This window comes from Pan troglodytes, chromosome 1, assembly GCF_028858775.2.
Source record: "Pan troglodytes isolate AG18354 chromosome 1, NHGRI_mPanTro3-v2.0_pri, whole genome shotgun sequence".
Classification (NCBI taxonomy): domain Eukaryota; kingdom Metazoa; phylum Chordata; class Mammalia; order Primates; family Hominidae; genus Pan; species Pan troglodytes.
Genome location: NC_072398.2, coordinates 2921240 through 2944642, shown reverse-complemented (window position 1 = coordinate 2944642; position 23403 = coordinate 2921240). Strand labels below are relative to the sequence as shown.

General features: G+C 39.8%; 1 protein-coding gene and 1 non-coding gene across 9 annotated transcripts in view; both read right to left on the bottom strand.

Moving 5' to 3' along the window:
* SMYD3 (SET and MYND domain containing 3) overlaps positions 1-23403 on the bottom strand; it is a 757166-nt gene that overhangs the window by 436369 nt on the left and 297394 nt on the right. The gene's annotated exons all lie outside the window — the stretch shown is intronic.
* Positions 4440-4544, bottom strand: LOC112207001 (U6 spliceosomal RNA). Its single transcript, XR_002941480.1, has one exon. It is a non-coding gene; the product is annotated as a U6 spliceosomal RNA (small nuclear RNA).

Sequence of the window (23403 nt, the reverse complement as noted above, 5' to 3'; positions counted from 1 at the left end):
CCTAACCCTCTGGTTCTATTTGGAGAAGGGGCTTCTCAGACAGTAATTAAGGTTAAATGAGGTCATACGGGTGGGGACCTGACACAATAGGATTAGTGTCCTCACAGGTAGAGACCAGAGAGCTCATTGACCTGCTCCCTTCCTCCCTGTGTGCTTGCATGAGGAAGGGCCATGTGAGGACTTAGCAAGGAGGCACCATCTGCAAGCCAGAAAGAGAGACCTCACCAGAAACCTAGTGGGCCAGAACCTTGTCTTAGGCTTCTAGTCTCGAGAACTGTGAGGAATTATAAATTTCTGTTTGTTAAGCCACCCAGTCTGTGGTGTTTTGTTACAGTACCCTGAGGTGACTCAGACATACCTACCACATTGATGCTTCATAGTGACTACCCAAACAGCAGGAATAAAAGTTTCAATTTGTTTCTTACATTTCCTAATGCAATGCTCTGTAAGGCTAGATGTTTTAGAAATGCTTTTTGAACTTAATAATGGTTTTAAAAAGTCACAGACTTCAATAACAGCCATCATTTTCTATAAGCACTAATGGTGTTATATGCCAAGAATTTTTAAAGGCAAATAAATTTTTCTTCTTATCTAAAAAGCTGCCTGGAGAACGCTCACCCTTCCTTTACTCACTACTGAAAACTGTCAATAGCAATTCAAGTAATATAATTCCTTTTCTTTGGAGGCAGAGTCTTGCTCTATCCCCCAGGCTGGAGTGCAGCGGCACCATCTCGGCTACTGCAACCTCCGCCTCCCGGGTTCAAGCGATTCTCCTGCCTCATCCTCCTGAGTAGCTGGGACTGCAGGCGCCTGCCACCACGCCCAGCTAATTTTTGTACTTTTAGTAGAGCCAGGGTTTTGCCATGTTAGTGATTCTTTTTTTTTTTTAGACGGAGTCTCGCTCTGTCTCCCAGGCTGGAGTGCAGTGGTGCAATCTCGGCTCACTGCAAGCTCCGCCTCCCGGGTTCAGGCCATTCTCCTGCCTCAGCCTCCCGAGTAGCTGGGACTACAGGCGCCCGCCACCACGCCCGGCTAATTTTTTGTATGTTTAGTAGAGATGCGGTTTCACCATGTTAGCCAGGATGGTCTTGATCTCCTGATTTCGTGATCGCCCGCCTCGGCCTCCCAAAGTGCTGGGATTACAGGCATGAGCCACCGTGCCTGGCCGGTAATTCCTTTTTAAGAATTACAAACACCAAAGTATCTTGTACAATGGTAATTTATGTCCACATGTATGCTAAAAATACCAAAAAGAACTTACGCAATTTTTACATACATAAGATACTTTAGTTCCTTGATTCTATGCCAATTCACCTAAATATTAACAAACTTAGGACAGTGGACCTTGGGCTTACAGAATATTAAATTGTAGAATAATAGAATCATAAAATCATAGAATCACAGACTAGAGGTTTGTCTCGGTCAAATCTCACCATTTTTTTAAAATGAGGAAAACCAGAGCTCAGTACCTTGCTCAAAGTAACATAAATAGTTCCCTTAATTCCCAGAATTGTGTTTTTTTTACTGTATTGTTAAGAAATAATTTTCTGTAAAGTAAAATAATGATTCTCAAAATTAATAAAACACATATAAAAGATTTAACTCACTAGAGAGCGAGTAAGATGCTAAGTCTGATTTTTAAAAGAATTCAAAGAAGACACAAATACATAAGCATCAGAAATGCCAGCAAGATGTAAAATGTGCAAAACTGGTCAATATGCATAGGAAAATAATCTATTGCATTCTCCAAACACAACTGCATTTTATGGACAAGAACCAGGCGCTTTACTGTCTATTTTCTACAGCACACACAATTCTAGTACAGCTCAAAGACAGTGAAAGGCAGAGCTGACCTGATGGTTGAGTAGACAAAACATGCTTTTTTTTTTTTTTCAATCATTTCAAAGTCTTTCCTCACAGTCCCTTACCATGCACAAGTACTCTGAAACCAGAGAACAGCACGGTGGGTGAATTTAAAAAACAGAATTTAGAATTCTCGTTTAATTGCTAACTTTCTGAAAGGCCTCAGAAAAAGACCCAAGTTCATTTCATATCAGCCCCAAAACTAAGAGACAATGAAAACTCGACCTATGAGAGTCTGGCACTGTCAATGTCGACAGCACTTCTCCTCTCAAAATGATCCCTCTGAATACTTACAATAATCCCACCAGGGCAAAAGGTTCACAACAGCAGTTCCTCAGCCAAGTGGTGGGAAAGGCTGTATCACATTCCGGTCTTCTGCTTCCCAGTCTCACACTCTCCCCACGTCACAGGCACAGTTACCTCACAGGAGAATGTCTCTAAAGCCCCTTAGAGTCATTATGCAAGAGGTCTCACGGAACAACTTTTCGTTGTGACTGAAGAGATGAAATGTAAAATGAGGAAACACAAAAGAAGAAATGGTCTGCTACACAAACATACAAAGTAGGTGTGATGTGCTAGATAACGAGGTGATATGCTGACGGAGCTCAACTCTGACCCCAGTTCCACAGCTCCAGTCAAAAGATCTGCGTTTAAGAAAGAAGAAACAAGGTGGCTCACGCCTGTAATCCCAGCACTTTGGTGCGGCGGCGCACGCCTATACTCCCAGCTACTCGGGAGGCTGAGGCAGGAGAATGGTGTGAACCGGAAGGCAGAGCCTGCATTGAGCAGAGATCGTGCCACTGCACTCCAGCCTGGGCAACAGAGTGAGACTCTGTCTCCAAAAAAAAAAAAAAGAAAAGAAAAGAAAGGAGAAACAAATGGGAATGAAGAGTGGAAAAGATATCAAATAAGGACCCAAAAGCACTCTGAGAAAACAATAAGGTTCTTACGTACTGTGTTCAGGCAAAGAAACACAAGACATAGACATGAAGAGAACAGAAAGCAAGGAATAATTTTTAAAACTAATTTGGCACAATTTTTTTTCTTTTAAAATGCTCAAGAGGATCATTGCAGAAAACATTCAGAAAACACAATGGTAAAGCAAGCTGCTGAGGGATTTTTCAATAGCTCCACTGTGAAAAAACAAGCACATCTTAAAACTACAAGCTTTGAAACTTTTAAATTTCTTAATTAAAATATTTCTAGATTCCGTTCATTTCTAAGCAAGACTGCAGCCCTAAAGAGACCAGTAAATTTTTATTCATCTTTTTTGAAACAAACATGATTAACAAGTCATTGTTTGAATAGAAAACTATGAATTAAACAAACAAGCAAACAACCCCACAATAATGGAACCCATTCCTTGGAGATAATGACAATGCAAAGTACAAGAAACCCATTTTGAAGCATTAGTTTCATGTGAGCACTTGTTGACGGAAATATTACAAGAAGTCCCCCTAAGAACAGCTCTCTTCATTGTCGTATCAATAGTCTTGGTGGCTCACATTCCTCACATGCACTGAGGGCCGTCTTGATAAAAAGTATCTAGTAGACCTCTTGGTGTCAAGTTGTAAAGCTCGAACTTGTTTTGGGATTTTTAAGAATGTATAATAAATATCGATTTATTAATTTACAATAAAAAAACTAATGGGTGAAAGGACCGGACACTCAGCCTCTGACCTTCATGTTTTCTCCCTGCATAGGAAGTCAAACTATAATCAGAATGTTGTCATGTCTGGCACTACAGCAAGAGCAATGAGTTGCATAAACCACGAAGCAAACAGACTGTTCATTCATCCAGCACGTCCTGGCCTAGAGCTAGAAATACAGCAGCGAACAGGAGCGATCAGAGTCCAGATTGGACTCTGAAAAGACGATCCCCTTGCCCCAGGAGCTGTGCAGTATGGCCCCAGTTTTAGCTTTCTCTGGCCTAGACAATGCCTAATGGAGCCCTGCAAAGATTCACTTCACTGACTTTTTAAAAAATATTTTTATATAACATAAAATTTTCACTTTAACCATTTTAAGTGTACACTTCAATGGCATTAAATTCAAAATGTTGTGTAACCAGGACCACTATGTCCAAAAGATTTTTGTCATCCCAAACAGAAACTCTGAACAAGTTTGCTTTTTAAAAGTGGCACAAGTTACTAACATTTGTGGTTGACATTTTTTTTTTTAATATCTGTGTTAAGAACTCGATTATAGGCCTGCCCATAATATGTTTCTTTAAGAGGTCTGCGGCCAGGCGTGGTGGCTCACGCCTGTAATCCCAACACTTTGGGAGGCCAAGGTGGGTGGACTGCTTGAACTCAGGAGTTTGAGACCAGCCTGGGCAACATGGTGAGACCCTATCGCTACTAAAAACACAAAAAAGAGCCAGGCATGGTGGTGCACATTTGTGGTCCCAGCTACTCGGGAGGCTAGTGAGGAGGATCACTGGAGCCTGCAGGGCAAAAGCTGCAATGGGCCAAGATCGCACCACTGCACTCCAGCCTGCGTGACAGAGCAAGACCCTGTCTCAAAAAAAAAAAAAAGGTCTGTATGTTTCATTAGCCATTGTGTTTATTTATGTTAAAAATATGAAGTGTTTCACAAATTTGCATGTCACCCTTGTACAGGAGCCATACTAATCTTCTCTGTCTCATTCTAATTTTTTAGTATATGTGCTGCTGAAGCACGAACTAGCCATTGGGTTTTGATTTTATAACTGTTTTCCAGAAGGCAAACTTCTAACTTCTTAAAGAGAAAGGTACCTTGTTGCCATGTCCTCCCTCCCACCCCACTACACAGAGGCGCTTTCTTCTACAATGCACACTATTTCATCCAACTCTTACAAATATCTAAAGAGATGCTATCATCAGCTTTTTAGACATAAGGAAGCTGAGACTCACAGGAATGATATTTCTCAAAGCTACTCAGGAAGCAAGGGAACAACGCAAGTGTCGGTAACAGTTATTCCATATTGGAGCATGACTGACTGGATGAATATATGTTTGTTTTTGCTATACAGCTAACATCAACTGGTTCTAAGACTGAATACTGTATTAAATTTGTTATTAAAATACATACTCCTATAACAAGAAGGGACATATAAGACAAAATAGGAAAGATGAAAAGGTTTTAAAGACACAGGAGAGGCTAAAGAAGTGGTTTTTAATGGATATACTCTGGGAGAAATTCTCAACTATTTCCCTACAAATGGGTGATATTAGTCACTCAGGGTGGCTGCTATTTTTCTCAAAGCTGTCAGACATCTCCATGGGCAAAATAAAGAAAGAGACACCCTACGGTTTATTTATGTACGTATCATGGTAGCACTCCGTGGTTTTAAGACAAATTGAAACTCCATCATATGCTGCTTTTAAAGCCCAAATAACTAAAATAAAAACTCCCAGGCACAGCAAAGGCAAAATACTGTCATTTGTATGTGCTTAGGAGACACGTGTCTCTAAAAGCAACATGTACGTTTCTCTTTTCAAGCAAATGTTTAAAGGAACTGGCACCGTAACAAACAAGGGGAAACATGGAGATCAGTTTTAAAGGCAGGATTTGTTTTTGTGGAGTCTAATTTATTTCAAGAAACCCAGATTATTAAATTCACCTCCTATCTGAGGAAGGATCTCAAAGGAAAGGTAATACAGGCTAGTCGTCCTTAAATGCCCAAGTCCAAAAGACTAGTATTTAAGACCCAAGTTTATCACTTACTAAGTGTCAGACCTTGGCCATGTTACGTAATCGCTCTCAATCTGTTTCCTCAAAATAATACTGCTTAACAAAGGATTAAGTAAAATGGTGTGTATAAAGCACCACACACAGACCGTAGCGTATACTTAGAGTTTTATTTCAGCATTAGAAAGCATGGGAGGCCGGGCGCGGTGGCTCACGCCTGTAATCCCAACACTCTGGGAGGCCAAGGAGGGTGGATCACAAGGTCAGGAGTTCGAGACCAGTCTGGTCAATATGGTGAAACCCTGTCTCTACTAAGAATACAAAAATTAGCCAGGCGTGGTGGCAGGCACCTGTAGTCCCAGCTACTCAGGAGGCTGAGGCAGGAGAATCGCTTGAACCCGGGAGGCAGAGGTTGCAGTGAGCCAAGATCGTGCCATTGCACTCCAACCTAGGTGACAGAGTAAGACTCTGTCTCAAAAAAAAAAAAAAAAAAAAAAGGAAGCATGGGAAGTAGAGGAGTTGCTGAAGCACACTGATTTAAATTACTACTCAATCAGACTAAATTTTTTTAAAATCATGATTTTCTTTGTCCCCCTCCCCAACTCACACACAAAAAGCCAACACTATACTAAATAATAGAAGATAGTCGAGGTCAAGATTTTCACCTTGTTCTCCAGCTATCATTTTTTCCCTCCCTACTTCTATATTGGATTAAGGTATTTCAGGGGCCCCAACATCAAAGTAGAACAGAAGAAGGAAAGCAAGAGAAAATGAGAGGTAGGAACTAGAAAAGCCAGTATCAGAAAAGCATACAGCACTTCCTCACTATACTAGCAAAGCTTACCATGCAATATTCAACAGGTAAATCCTGATGGATGGCTGACACCGGGTTCAAGACACTAGTCCACATGCTCCACATACTGAATACCCTAAGGTAGTTCAGAGAGAAACTGAGAGGAAGACGGAGAAAACGCACCTCACGGTGCATTCTGTATGTCACTGTCTTACACGCAGGAGTTTCAATGTTTTGGTACCAATTAAAGACCAACTATCAGTTCTCCATGGAAGCAGCAAAACATAAAAGTATCCTTGAAATCAGTACAGGGCCCTTCTGCTAGGGTCTGGTGATGTGGTTTTGAGGTTCTTTGTTTTGGATCATTCCTCGTTTGGTGGACCCACAAATAATGGTCCTGCCTAGAACCATCACTGCAAGCTAGAGTGAAAAAATGCCAGAAGACTAGGCTGGTGGGTAAAAAAACTCGTTTTTCCTCATGATTAACCTTGGGTGGCCTTGACAAGTTATGTAAGGTTTTGTTTCTTCAGAAAGACACTGCATTTTTAGAACATCTCTAGGCACAAAAATTAGTCATGTAACTGAAAGACAAGAAAATTTTAAGCATGTATTATAAATAAATGTGAATATTAGGGGTGTGTATCCAAACACATGAATAGCTCTTAAAAGAATAAGACAAAAAGATCAAACATATTTGAAATCAGAGAGATGTCTTTTCGGAACTGAACTCTTGCCACGAGCAGGAGAAAACCAGAAAGGTCTTCATGGGTTCTGGTACCTGTTCAACCATTAATTCATGATGTGTCGCTGGAAAAAGATCACAAATGTCTTCAAGCCTCATTTTCCCTATCTGTATCTGCCCAAGATCTCACTGGATTCTTGAAGAATCAAATATGACAACACAGTCATTCCTGAAGTATGGCCACGGACCAACAGCATCAGTAAGCCAGGAACTTGTTCAAATGCAGTTGAGTCCCACCCAGCCCTAATAAATGAGAAACTTCAGCAATCGGTTATTCTGATGCACCTTGAAGTTTGAGAACCACTGCACAAAAACAGATACAATCCGAAACATCTGAAAACACTGGAGTGTTGTTATTACGGAAAAAATTAAGAATCATACATTGAAGATTTTAAGAACTTTCACTTAAAAGTTGGATACAGAAGAGGCTATGCGTGGCTTTTGTTGTTGTTTTTGTTGCTGTTGTTGAAACAAGGAGTCACTCTGTCACCCAGGCTGGAGTGCAGTGGTATTATTACAGCTCACTGTAGCCTTGAATTCCTGAGCTCAAGCGATCCTCCTTCCTCAGCCTCCCAAGCAGCTGGAACCACAGGCATGTGCCATCATGCTCAGCTATTTTTTATTTTATTTACTTATTTACTTTTTTAATTTATAAGAAAAGAGGTTTAATTGAAGAAACTGGCAAAAAGAAAGGGGCTACAGAACTCATGCAACTTCGGAACCCAGCAGGGCAGTCGTTAAATGTTAAAGCTCCAAAATAACCTGGCTCATTTTTAATTTTTCTTTTGTAGTGATGAAGTCTTGCTGTGTTGCCCAGGCTGGTGTTGAACTCCTGGGCCGAAGTGATCCTCCTACCTCAGCCTCCCAAAGTGCTGGAATTACAGGCGTGAGCCACTGTGCCTAACCTATGTGTGGCTTTTTTAAAGCCAAGATTCACAGTTAATGTAAATGCTACAATAAAATAAAATCCAAAATTACGGTACCTATCAATGTTAAAATGCAGTATTATTTCCTTGTAACTTTAAAAGGGTTAAGGGAAAAGAAATAAAATTAGTAATGATTGTAATGATTACATATTCTTTAAAGAGTAAATATGAGACTAAATGTATCTCAATCCAATTATTAATAAAAAAAAGAGTGAACTTGAGATTAGCTCTCTCTAGGGAAAAAGGAGAACAGTAAGTCCTCCTGGGATCTTTACATTTTCTTGGCAAGAGTAATGCATTCATTGCTTTTAAAAAGGTAAAAGGTAAAGTCAAAAAAAAAAAAAAAAGAAATGTAGTTACAAAAGATGCATTTCAATTGATAATGAAGGCTTTTAATGTAATGATTATAGGAAATCTTGGAGGAGTTCTAATAAGTACAGCCAAATTAAGAACAAAATATGCTAAGAAAACAGAGAAGTCATATTGTTTTTCATTCTACATTCTAGTTAAACCCAATAAAACATGTGAAGACAAAAGTATTCCTCATTAGAAGTATCCTTAGGTCCCATTTATCGTCATATCTTGTTTACTACCAGTTAAGAAAATATGGTACTGCAACCTCTGACAAATTAGAGACAACCTGAGAGTCACATTAGTAGAAACATACAGATCTGAAAAAATTCTGGGATGAAAGTAAGGAAGAAGAGATTGGAAGAATAAATTAACATTTAAAATACAACAAGATCACATAGAAATAGAAATAGTTCAATGAAAAGACTTGTCCATAAAAAGCAAAATCACCAACTATCTGGAGATTTAAATTAGACTGTACTGATGAAGATATTCTTCAGAATATGTTTATTTGTATGATCTTTTATGTACCCTTCAATAAAACTCTAGACTAAGTCCCTACGACAAAAGAGGCAGCCCCAGCAGTGGCCTTGTGGCCTGATGTACAGAGACAGCAAGCCGCCATTCACTCACCCACCACCATCACACTGGCACCCCACGTTTCTCTCCAAGCTTCTTCCCCACAGTATAAATCAGATCCAAATTCGCTGCTAGTCATAGTCAGCAGAAAGGATGGAGAGGCCTTACGGTTACCTCAGACACAGCCCTAGTGGTCTTCTCCTACTTCCTCAGGGACAGCCTCCACCAGCAGCACAACAGCACACTTCCTGTAGATCTACAATCAGTTCTTCCGAGCCGCAGACGGCTGCTATGGTCCTCGCAGCTCTCCAGGTACTCACACTTCTTTTTCTCCCTCTTTAATTCTAGGCCTTCTTTTCTTTCTTACCTTTGTGTCCCCTTTCAAGCTTTCCCTTTTATTCAAACGTACACCAAAATGGCAAAAGCAGCAAAACATTCTAAATCATGTTCACGCAAGCCAGTGCTGGGGAACAAAATGGATACAAATTGGTCATTATGTTCTCTTTCATTTGGGGGTGGTGCACAATTAAGAGAGGTATGCTGTTTTTATGTACTTCTCTATAACTGCAGCTCTAAAGGTTCCTCATACCATCATGAAATTTAAGAGGTACATGAGCAATGGCACTATACCGGGAAAGTTAAAACAAAAGATTTATTAACCTCTGGGTTGTTGTTTTAAAAAAGTATCAAGGGGGTCTACACACTTCCTAAAGGGAAAAGTAAACATTTTTTTGAACACTTCTTATACTACAGTTTTTGTGGGTTTTTTTTTTTTTTTTTTTTTTTTTTTGACATGGAGGCTCGCCCAGTCACCCAGGCTGGAGTGCAGTAGTGCGATCTCAGCTCACCACAACCTCCCACCTCCTGGGTTCAAGCGGTTCTCCTGCCTCAGCCTCCCGAGTAGCTGGGACTACGGGCATGTGCCATCATGCCCGGCTAATTTTTGTATTTTTAGTAGAGACGGGGTTTCACTATATTGGCCAGGCTGGTCTCGAACTCCCGACCTCATGTTCCGCCTGCTTAGGCCTCCCAAAGTGCTGGGATTACAGGCGTCAGCCACTGCGCCTGGCTGCATGCCACAGTTTTTCACAGACATTATCTCACGAGTAGACATGCCAAACCTAGCCATCTAGAGCTGTGCTATCCAAAAGGTAGTCACTAACCACATGTAGCTATTTAAATTTAAAACATCATTAAAATTAAATTTGAAATTCAATTCCTCAGTCACATTCAACGCATTTCAAGTGTTTGATACATGAAAACGGCTACTGACTGCCATATTGCACAACAAAGAGAGAACATTTCCATTATCAGAGAAATTCTATGGCACAACAATGATCTAAGTCTCCTTCATGAAGATTTTCCACAAAAACGTCTGAAGAATTACATTGGGTCCCTTGTACAATGAAGATTAATTCGCTCACACTAAAGCTGTAACTACAATCCATATACGTGTGTTCTCTTGTACCTGCAGCCAGGTTTTCACCACTGCCAGTTTCTACGCTATACTTGGCCTACTGAGAGCTCCAGTCTTTTACAAACACTTACTACATCCTAACCTCTCTTGAATGTCTGGCAAAGGTTTGGATCAAAAAAGACATCACATTTTTGCACATATGACATAATACTTATAGTTTCCTGGAAATTTATTGGCCCATATGAAGTGGGATCCCTGCGGCAGTGACAAAACTAAGTTTATGCTACTGAGGTTTTGCTTGCCCAGGAAATATAAAAAACTTGTGACTGTGAAGTCACTAAATAAACTAACGGTTTTAATAATGAGGGCAAAAAAATATTTTAATAGGTATAATGTCATTATCAAACCACAGGAAAAGCTATACCTGAAATAGAGTTCAATTGTGGTTAGATTTCCTTTAAAGTCTCATAGGACTCACGTGGTACGGGGCCTCTGTGACAATAGGTAACTTTTCATAAATGCTTAAGCACATCTGGACTCTACTCCAGTGACCTACAAGGTAATACATCATTCTGTCAGTTTCAGAGGTACATTCACATCCTATTCTCCAAAACCAGAAATCGCCCAGGAATTCCTAGACCATACGACATGTTGCTGAAGGAATATACAAATACATACACACAAATGTGCGCACACGCGTGCACACACACACACGCACTGAAAGAATATTATAACCATTCACCTTTCTTCTAAATTTTACCTTCTGTGTTAACTTTCCCTGTGTTGACAAAGAATGCCTCTCACTAAGTCATGACCCTGCAGGTCACTGTAATACAACATCGCATACCTGGATTATTATAATGGGTGAAGGGTTCTTACATATAGCTCAACAGGAGGTTAGGAAGCCCTACGAACACTCGGATTTTTGCTTCATTTTTAACCAAAAGGGGTCAGAGCCTTTGTCAATACCAGCTGTTGCAGTGGTTGGCTGCCTGTGATAATAGGCTGCCTTTCACCTGAAAGAATGAAGGGGTGTTTCTCAGAGTAATATCTTACGATACAGAGGATGATACTGTCTTTAAAGCTAGTGAAAATCAATTTTACTGTCACTTCTTTATTTAAAAAAAACCTCCCTTTGCAGAAATATCACTGAGATGTCATGTTTAAATTTTTTTTCTACTTCACATTATTTATAAGCCAATATTTTAAAGATTTTTGGCAGTTCTTTAGGCCTGGGCAGGGGTGATATTTGCCCAGAATACATCTGATATGGTCTCCTGGTTGTTTCTAAATTTCCTGTTTTGACTGATCAATGCTTGTACAGTGCTTGTTATTAACTACTAGACAATAACTCCTGGGTACAGACACTGCTCCTTGTCTTTTTTCCTTTGTGTAATTCAGATAGTAAATGTCCAGCAAAAAGCAAGATTCCAAGGGGTAAATTCAATTGCTGACGCATTTGCATTTCTAATTCTAATCCAAGTTAAATAAATGAAAAATCCACTGTAAAAGAGAAGCACAAAAGGCAAAATCTTCACAATCATTACCCAGGGAATCACTGCTTTGTATAAAATCATTAAAAATTATCTTGAAAAATAATAAAAGCAAGTTGACTGAGACAATTATACAATTCTAAGAAATGTTTTTAGAAATGTTCTTCTAAGTATTGTTCTTTTTAAATTTTATTTTTGGCAATTCTCAACTGTAACTACAATACAACATTCTTTCCCCCAATGAAAAACAAATTTTAAACTATTTATTTAACACTTTTGGCCACCAACACTTACAGAAATAGTTGCTTAGTATAGCAGCTCAAGCAGCCTAAAAAATTTTAAAGTTAAAACTTTCATAGGGCCTAGAAGCAAAGAAAACTCATTAGCAATAAACATAAATAGTGCCCAATCTTGTTTTCTAAAACTATTCTCCAATTTCTAAATTCTCCAATTTCTAAAACTATTCTCCAATAAAAGAAAACAGGGCATATTGAAGAAATGGCTGCTTCTAGGATATGAGCAGGAAACATAAAAAATAAGCCTGAAGCATCTTGTAGTGCCAGAAAGTGAGGAGGTGCTAAAGAAAAAAAAAAAACAACTCTGCAATGATGAGGATATGTCAAACGGACACAGACATCAACTGAAAAAGTTCCCTGTGGCCAAAAGTTAGAATATTTTGGGCAAGAACATAAAGTACTATTGGATTATAACTAGAGATATAAAATAAATTGTGTACGAATACATACTGATATAAATAAAAGACAAATCTCCTGTTCAGAGGAATTCCAAATAATTTACATATTAAATACTCCTCCTTCAAGGAGGTGGAACGTGGCTCCCCACTCCTTGAGTGTGGGTGGTGCCTAGTGACGTCCCTGTGACGAGGACAGTGTGGAAGGGAAAAGGAGGAGCTCTGCAGTGGCGAAGGCTGACAAACGCGACCTCAGCTGGGTGATCAAGGTCAAAATCAACAACAAGTCAAGTCAATAGAGCATATTCCAGGTAGGATGTCATGAAAACGGCACTTTATCTCCGTGGTCTTCCTCCCCAAAATCCGTAACTCCACTCTAATCATGAAAAACAATTCAGACAGGTATTACCTTCCTTCCACGTAAGGTACATTCTACAAAATACCTGACCAATAATATTCCTCCAAACTGTCAAGGATCATCAAAAACAAAGAAAGTATGAAAAACTGTACCAACCAAGAGAAGCCTAAAGCAACACAAGGACCAAAAATAACGTGGTATCCTGTGTGGCATACTGGTACAGACACTGGGTAAAATCCAAGGGAATCTGAATAAAGTATGGACTTTAGTTAGTACCAGTATATCAATATTGGTTCATTAATTGTAACAATGCACCATACTAATATAAGGTGTCAATAGGGAAAACTGGGTACAGAATATATAGGGGAACACTCTGTACTATTCACAATTTTGCTGTATATCTACACTTTCTAAAATTTAAAGTCTATTTAAAAAATTTAAAGTCTTTCCAATACTAAATCATACTGCATACAATTAAAAATATTTATTTGTTTGCCATTGTAATTGTGGTTAAGAGTGTGGGCTAGGATAAAACTGCTGGATCTGAATCCCGTTCCCCTGTCTAAGTTGATTTTTACTATTAATAGTTATGTGCTTGACCTGTACACAGTATATAGCTAACACGGGCCCATTCTGACATCAGTTATGTTCAGCAGTCTTTGCTTTCCCAGTAAGAGAAAAGAAGACAAATAAGGCCCAATCAGCCCAAAGCTTCTCATCACAGGGTAGCCATATTTAGTAAAGAACCAGGCAACATTTGCTGAGTATCACAGGGACTAAACCTGGGGCAAACTGGACCCCCATTCACAGTCAAGGCAGGTTCTCTTTCCCAAGAACAGATGTAACCAGCAATGTGAATAATGCCTCTGGGCAAAGTGCAGGACTGATTTTAAGAGCTGTCAGCAATTTCACATGATATGAACTCTGTTTATTTCTAATATTCAAATGAGCTCAACTAATGAAATACTATTTTATTTTCATAAGCAAAAAGAGCAGTAAAATGAATTTGATAAAAAATATCTGAAGACACATTCAATAAGAATGACCGGGGTACATAGTATGTTATTCATCTTTTTTAAAGTCTACATGTTAAAAGATTTACAACCAATGAATGCTTCTTAAATGAATATTCATACAGCAATTGCAGTGGCTTTTTTACTGCCTAAGAGAGTCATTAAAGGCTTGTCATCCTGGCCCAGCAATGCCTCTGGTGCTTCTAAATCATTAGATCTTAGTCTACTGCTTTGAATGTTGTAATTGCAACATAAAAATGAGAAATAAATTACCAGTATGAACAATCAAAGGTCATGATTTTCAGCAAAAGCTTAGAATTTTATAGTGGCACCTACTTTTTAATATAAACTATTAAGAGTATTTTTCTTGACCAGACTGAGTAAATAAACAGATGCAATTAATGAAACAAATGAAAAGGCTGAGAGCAACTGGCTATTCTTTAAACAGACTATAAGTAACTAATGGGCATTAAAGGGTTTTTTAATTTAAATTTTTGTTTATAATTTCAACTTCTATTTTAGATTCGGGGGTACATATACAGGCTCGATACATGGGTATATAGTGTGATGCTGAGGTTTGGGGTAGAAATGACTCCATCACCCAGGGGGTGAGCCTAGTACCCAATAGGTAGTTTTTCAGCCCTTGCCCCCATCCCCTCTTCCCCCTCTAGTAGTCCCAGTACCTACTGTTCCCATCCTTATGTCCATAATTAATGTTTTTAGAGTTAGATTAACTGTCACTATACCTAATACAAAATTCAGTCTGGGATTGTGCCTCAGGCTATGCTCCACGTCTGCTACTACTCTAAGATCACGTGCCCTCTGTGAAGTCACTGAGCTGAGCACACCCCAGGAACAGGGAACCTGATATTTCTCTTCTATGAATGCACTCAGCACCTCGCACTGGATATATAAAGAATAAGGAAATCACTAAATAATTCTTGGATTAAACAAATGAATGCATCTGCTTGTGGAATTATTTCCAATTCAGTGCACCAAACAGGGAACTTTGGTATACAGCCAACCAGGCTATTTTAAGTTTTGTTTTGTTTTGAAAAAAGTATTTACTGTGAGGGCTTAGAGCAGTTACAGGGCTCTAAACAGAAATTACTGGATACTCCCTCCCTTCAGGACAACGTTTGACACACTTCCAATATCTTGTCACGTACAAAATTCAGAAGAGCACACCTGACTTGCTGGCTTGGTGGGGTGGATGCTTACCAGGAGATCTTGATTGACAATGACACCAAGGCTTTATCCAAGGTGGAAGTTAAACAAAGTAAACACGGAGATGCTATTCCTAGAAGAGAACAGCGTAGATGCTGAGCGAGAATGTACACAGACGTCCACTGTAATAGAGAAGATGGAGAACAGCGTAGATGCTGAGCGAGAATGTACACAGACGTCCACTGTAATAGAGAAGATGGAGAACAGCATAGATGCTGAACAAGAATGTACACAGACACCCACTGTAATAGAGAAGATGGAGAACAGCGTAGACACTGAGCAAGAATGTACACAGACAGCCACTGTAATAGAGAAGATGGAGAACAGCATAGATGCTGAACAAGAATGTACACAGACACCCGCTGTAATAGAGAAGATGGAGAACAGCGTAGACACTGAGGAAGAATGTACACAGACAGCCACTGTAATAGAGAAGATGGAGAACAGCATAGATGCTGAGAGAGAATGTACACAGACAGCCACTGTAATAGAGAAGATGGAGAACAGCGTAGACACTGAGCAAGAATGTACACAGACACCCACTGTAATAGAGAAGATGGGGAACAGCGTAGGTGCTGAACAAGAACGCACACAGACGCCCACTGTGATAGAGAAGATAGAAGAGAACAGTGTAGACTCTGAGCAAGAATGTACACAGATGTCCACTGTAATAGAGAAGATAGAGGAGAACAGCGTAGACGCTGAGGTAGAATGTACACAGACGCCCACTGTAATAGAGAAGATAGAAGAGAACAGTGTAGACTCTGAGCAAGAATGTACACAAACACCCACTGTGATAGAGTAGAGGAGAACAGCATAGACGCTGAGGTAGAATGTATACAGACGTCCACTGTAATAGAGAAGATAAAGGACAGTGTAGACGCTGAGCAAGAATGTACACAGACACCCACTGTGATAGAGAAGATAGAGGAGAACAGCGTAGACGCTGAGCAAGAATGTACACAAACGTCCACTGTGATACAGAGGATGGAGAACAGCGCAGACGCTGAGCAAGAATGTAAACAGACGCCCACTGTGATAGAGAAGATGGAGAACAGCGTAGATGCTGAGCAAGAATGTACACAGATGCCCACTGTAATAGAGAAGATACAGAATAGTGTAGACGCTGAGCAAGAATGTACACAGACACCCACTGTGATAGAGAAGATAGAGAACAGTGTAGACGCTGAGGTAGAATGTACACAGATGCCCACTGTAATAGAGAAGATAGAGAACAGTGTAGACGCTGAGCAAGAATGTACACAGACACCCACTGTAATAGGGAAGATAGAGGAGAACAGTGTAGACACTGAGCAAGAATGTACACAGACGCCCACTGTAATAGAGAAGATGCATGGGATGGGAACAACTAACAATTCCCCAGGAACTACAGTAGGCATTTTGCTTTTCATATATATGATTTGATTCTCCAAACAACCTTTTGACGTGGGTATTATCAACCCCATCTTTCTAGAGCTGAAAATGAAGTTCACCAAATTTAAGTTACTTAGCTAAAGTCATGATATCAAACCTAGGTCTTTCTAATCTCTTCTACCTCCCAACCAAAAAAAAAGTTTCTTATCAAAGCATCATGTGAAACATTAAATCCATGAAGTCTCAGAAATGCAAGTCATCTTTGAAAACAATGTTTCTTGACAACGAGGATTTCTTGCCCCCATATTAACAAGGTTTTCTCACAACATATTCATTGAATGAAAATCTTTTTCATTCAATCAAAATATGTTATTTGCTTTTATATAAACCTAAGTTTCCATGGCTATTGACAGAAAATGGTGATACCAACGTGACAAGTACAATTCTTACAGACAAATTAATAATCTGCTCATCCCTACAAGCTCAAGATTCCCCTCTAAGTAAGTCTATCAGACCTTATATATGGTAGCGGTAATAAGAGATACCAGATGAGAATATGGACACATCCACAAAAATTGCTCATCCCTAACGGCAGTCAACCTTATTAATAGGGGGTTAAAGCAGGAGCATTTTTTAAACCAATGCAAGCCCAGCACTTTTCTACCATGCAGAAAATGTGTGTTCATCTCTCTGGATCAGCTTACGCACACGCATGCTATTTTGTTTATTATTTGGGTCACTATATCTGTAACCTAAGCAGATGATAATATGCATTTTATATGAAATATTTAATTAGGCCATCAAAAACGTGGCAGTAGCAGCTGTCACGGCCTGCTGACCTTGGGAAAGGAGGAAGTATCAGCAAAATGAGGATGACAATGTTCAGATGAAACCCAGAAATGAAGTGTTTATGAAAATCTCAGTTGCTCTAACTTACCACACTTCAAACCAAGAAATGTCAGCGGAAGCATAATGATCCGGCTCACATCAATCACCTACAGGTCCACTGGGTTTATTAAAAACTATTTTCAGGCCAGGCGCGGTGGCTCACGCCAGTAATCCCAACACTTTGGGAGGCCGAGGCAAGTGGATCACTTGAAGTCAGAAGTTTGAGACCAGCCTGGGCAACTTGGAGAAACCCTGTCTCTACTAAAAGCATAAAAATTAGCTGGGTGTGGTGGCTCATGCCTAAAATCCCAGCTACTCAGGAGGCTGAGGCAGGAGAATCGCTTGAACCCGGGAGGTGGAGGTTGCAGTGAGCTGAGATCATGCCACTGCACTCTAGCCTGGGCAACAGAGACTCTGTCTCAATTTAAAACAAACAAAAACAGAAAAAAAAACCATTTTTAAATGATTTATACTGATACATACATAGAAAAAGTGGAAATATGTACTGCAAAATAATAATTATTATTTCTAGATGGTGAGCTAATGGGTGATTTTTATTTAATACTTTTACTTAACGATATTTTCTATAATGTACTTTTATGATTTGAAATATTTTTAATTTAAAAAAACAGTGACATATACATATCAGTCCTTTTATTTAGTACTGTAGTTCCTGAAACACTGCCTTAAAAATCCATTTTTCTCATAAATAAATTTGAACACATTTGATCCTTTCTCATTTCTATATGACCACCTTTACATTTTTCATATCTGACCGCCCTATCATTGGCCTATGAAGCTTTCCAATCTCTTAGCCCAAGTTCTTTTTCCAACCCAGTCAGAGGACTCCTGCTACTGCAAACCCCAGGCTGGGCCTTGACTCTGCCTGCAAGAATTCAGCTGGAACCGAGTCATCTCCTTCCCCCTTTCCTCAGAGGCTTTTCCAGAGACTTCTCCCTTTCCTCAGTTCCCCAACCCATCACCATCTCCCTCAAATCATCGAAATGTGACGTATTAAATCCACGCACAGTCTCAGAAATGCAATTCCTCCTTGAAAACAACAGTTCTTGAAAACAAGGACTTCCTGGTATCACGCTAGCTAACAAAATATACTCCAAATCCTTTTCCATTGAATACATTATGATACCTGCTTATGCATAAGCCTAAAGCCTCCATGGCTAGTGAGAGAACATGGTGATACCACAGCAACAAATCCAACCCAATCACTCCTCCACCTCTTCACCCAGAAAATAAAGGCTGGAGGCTGGGTGAGGTGGCTCACGCTTTAATCCCAGCACTTTGGGAGGCCAAGATAGTGGATCACTTGAGGTCAGGAGTTCGAGACCAGCCTGGCCAATATGGGAAAACCTGTCTCTACTAAAAATACAAAATTTAGCTGGTCGTGGTGGTGGGCGCCTATAATCCCAGCTACTTAAGAGGCTGAGACAGGAGAATCACTTGAACCTGGGAGGGTGAGGTTGCACTGAGCTGAGATCGCACCACTGCACTCCAGAGCAAGACTCCGTCTCAAAAAATAAAAGAAAAGAAAAAGAAAAAGAAAATAAAGGCTGGAGACTTAAGAACTTTCTCCAGTTTCCTTCCCTGGTCCACAGCAAATCCCTCTGACCCCAGGGCTTTGTTTCCCTCTCACTGGTCCTTCAGTGAAATTAATTCAATAAATATCCATAGAGCTTTAATCCAGATGTGTGCAAGACATTGGGGATTTGTTCAGCCACCATCAGACACAATCTCTGCTCCATCAACTCTCTCCCGCTTCTGGACACCGGCACCTCCCCATGGTTGTTCGCTAGAGCTGCCATAACAGAATACTACAGACTGGTGGCTGAAACAACAGCAACTGATTCTCACAGTTCTGGAGTCTGGAAGTTCAAGATGAAAGTATCTATAGGTTTGGTTTCCTCCGAGCCCTCTCTGGCTGGAGGAGCCACTGTCTTGCTGCCTCCTGACACGGCAGTCCCTCCGCACACATCTGCTGTTGGTATCTCTTCCTCTTCCTACAAGGACACCAGTCATACTGGACTAGGGTCAACCCTAAAGGCCTCATGTTAAATCACCTCTTCAAAGACCTTCTCTCCAAATATGGTCACATTCTGAAGTACCGGTGGTTAGAACATCAACATATGAATTTGCGGGGACACAGTTCAGCCCAGAACACACTCTCCTTCTCCTGGGTTTCTCACTTGCTCCTGGCTCTTCTACCTCAGTCAATAACATCCTCAAATCTTTTTCATATTTAATGCACCAACAACCCACTCCTAGTCCAGATCTTCCCCCTGTCCTATCTAGCTGCTTCCCATCACTGCCAAGATGTGAAAATACCCTAAACTAGAAGTCTCAAACTCAAATACAGAGGAGCCAGGAGAATCCTAAGTGGACCGGATGGAAAACAAGAGAGTACCAGTGCCTGCTAAAGGTGGAGATCACTATCCATTGCCAGCTAACTTCAGTCAGGTGTGAAAACAGAGCCCAGGGTATCTACTGTGTTTTGTAAGAGAACCCAGAAATATATTTATATGTAATTTCCCAAGTTTTATATGCTGATAATAAAAACAGAAACTCCCCCCAAAAACTGTAAGTGGGCCAAATAAAATAGGTTTATAATCTATTTTTCCCCTATTTTTTCCCTATAATCTCTTAAATTTACTTTCCCCATTTCCTGACCTGTCATTCATCCTCACATTAATGAAAACAGGCTTCTTTGTACCAATTCCTTTTCCCAGACCCCACTTAAACAGCTAATGCTGAAGCCCCCATATCTTACCTGCCATGCTTCCCTTCTCAAGTGTGAGCTCCTTGAAAGCAGATCCTGTGTCTCTATATTTCCAGTGCTGAGCACTGTGTCCAGCATAGAATGTGGGCTCAGTAAATGATTACTAAATAAATTGGCTTATCTCTTTCTTTAGAACAACCCAATGAAATGGAGGAATGATAAATCAAAGAATCTTACCTTCAATAATTTTGTCAAAGCTCACCACTTAATTTACCTATTTGCTTCACTGGTTTAGCAAGATTCTGGACCATCATGTCACATATATACTCTTACATGGCACGACAGCTTAAAATCCCCACTTTTCCTTCAAATGGCACAATTTAGCTTCCAAAGAGACAAATGCTGATATCATTCTGTCATTTACCCAAAAGGTCCATTTATCTGCATGCTTAACATTTTAGAACACAGTCAATCATCAGAAGGTAAGAAAAAAATTCTATGAATTGTCAAAATAGGTGATTAATGTTCATTCATTAATTTCACTCATAAGCAAACTCTTCAGGCCTTGACTCAGAATCTCCTGGCTTTTAGTTTTTAAACTATTCTAACATAACTTCATTTGCAGGAGAAATACATCAGGCCAGAACTATCTTTTACATCTGTTAGCCTGAGAGCCAGACTTAATTCCTGAGATACCAGTGTGCTGCTCTGCGGAGGGGGTTCCTTTGAACCCACTCTGAACTACACTGAATTTAGCCCCTTCTCACCTGTCACTTTACTTATCAATTGTCAAAATTACTCCAGAAGGGTGGAGTCTATGAAGATGACAATAAAAGAAGTTTTGTACTTAAAAGGAGGCATGGAATTTAGACGTAACAAGACAGAAACCTAGGGTGGTCCTTACAAGGAGATATAGTTCAGCTATCACAAATTAGCTCAAGAAAATACTTAGGTGTCATCTCTTTCTAACAAAGTTATTTTCTTGACCAGGAAGCTTCCAGTGTTCCAATGAAGTGCTCCAAACCCTCTTTTCTTTCACTATAAATGTGGGCATGGTCTCCCTCCTGGAGTCCTTTCCCATGACATATCCAGTACGGTCATGCCCAGTCTAGCCACATCTCGCCACAGGAAACGCACAATATGAGGGATAGTGTTCACTCTCATACATCTCTGCTTTTGTTCAATCCAGGCATAACAGGAATTAGACAGGACTAGATTAAAAGTTCCCAGTTCCGGCCCAGCGTGGTGGCTCACGCCTGTAATCCCAGCACTTTGGGAGGCCAAGGCAGGCGGATCGTGAGGTCAGGAGTTTGAGACCAGTCTGGCCAATATGATGAAACCCCGTCTCTACTAAAAATACAAAAATTAGCTGGGCATGGTGGCGAGCGCCTGTAGTCCCAGCTACTCGGGAAGCTGAGGCAGGAGAATCGCTTGAACCCAGGAGGCAGAGGTTGCACTGAGCTGAGATCATGCCACTGCACTCCAGCCTGGGTGACAGAGAGAGATGCCACCTCAAAAAACAACAACGACAACAACAACAAGAGCAAACTTCCCAGTTCTGCTACACTCTTAAGGCAAGTTACTAAACTTTTCTAAATCTTCGCTTCCTCATATGTAAAGTGGGGATCACAATATTAAAGCCTATAAAAGGTTGAACAAATACTAAATTCACTGGTGTGATGAATTACCCATCATGCTGTCTTCAATTTCCACGTCTCAGCTGAGGCTTTCCCTGATGCTGCATGTGTGGCAAGGATCGGGCTTTCTATAGAAAATATTGAATAAAATCATATTCCTCCACTGTTTTTAGGACAACTTCAATTAGATGTGGAAATACTAGGGAAAAAAAGAGTAGTCTTAAAATGTATTTTATAAAAATCTAGATACAACTTAAGCCTAAAATAAATTTAAAAAGAGAAAAACAAATTAATCCAGATGACGTATAACTAAACATCAAAATGGGGAAGGAAGGAAGGAAGAGAAACCTACATTGGAATCTATTCTACCATCAACCAACATGAACACTCCTGAGAAGAGTGTAAGAGCAGTTCTGGGCTGTCTCTTAAGTAAAAGCAGCGGGAATCCCGTGGGCAGAGAGACTTGTAATAAAGAGGCATTTAGACTCAAAGAATCTCACAGAGATACAAGAAACAGAGTTAGGGTCATATGGAATGTTCTAGGAGGAGTTCTGGGCTATCTCTTAAGTAAAAGCAACAGGAATCCCGTGGGCAGAGAGACTTGTAATAAAGAGGCATTTAGACTCAAAGAATCTCACAGAGATATAAGAAATAGAGTTAGGGTCATATGGAATGTTCTAGGAGGAGTTCTGGGCTATCTCTTAAGTAAAAGCGACAGGAATCCCGTGGGCAGAGAGACTTGTAATAAAGAGGCATTTAGACTCAAAGGATCTCACAGAGATATAAGAAACAGAGTTAGGGTCATATGGAATGTTCTAGTGGTACCAAAAACCACACAAAAATGACAGGGAAAAATTCTGTACAGAACTTGTATGCTTGAAAAAAAAGTTACAATATTATTCTTCTCTTGCTACCAATGCAAAACAAAAATCAATAACCAATTCTATTTTCAGATTTTTATCCACTGTGCTGCATAAAGGCAATTTGGGGACTGTCTGAACAGAACTTCTAACTCAGCATCTTCTCAGACAAGTAGATTTGTCATTCTAACCAATAAATAACTAGTCATACTGTGGCTAAGAGAGCACTTTATATTTAATGCTTTAATAAAGCTCTGAAAAAGTTGGGAAAACTTTAAAACCTTAGCCACTTTAGAGTAATCATATTAAATTTTAATATAGTTTTATAAACTGTGTAACAGCTCGGCTGATTTAACAACTATAAAAAGCTAAATTCACAGAAAAATAATTCATATTAATTATTGAATTCACTTTTCAGAAGCACTGATTCACCGAAAGTGATGGCAGACTCAGAAGCTTCTGAAGGAACACAGTTGAGTTCCCTAAACATTTCATTAGTGGGCATTACCAGGGAACATAATTCTATGCCAAATGTATAAGGCAGGTTTTAGGACTTCAGATTACCTAAAATGAACATAATAATGAGTAGTCACTTCTATAAAGATACTGGATATTGGATATAAAAACTAAATATGTGTTATTTGACACACCTAGTCTCTATGAATAGGCTGTACCACACATAAAACATCAGAAAATCTGAATTCTTGTGTGTAGGTCATTCATATGTTTACTCCTGTCTTTTAAATTCATCTTTATCACCATCAGATCCTCATTACTTATTGTCTGGA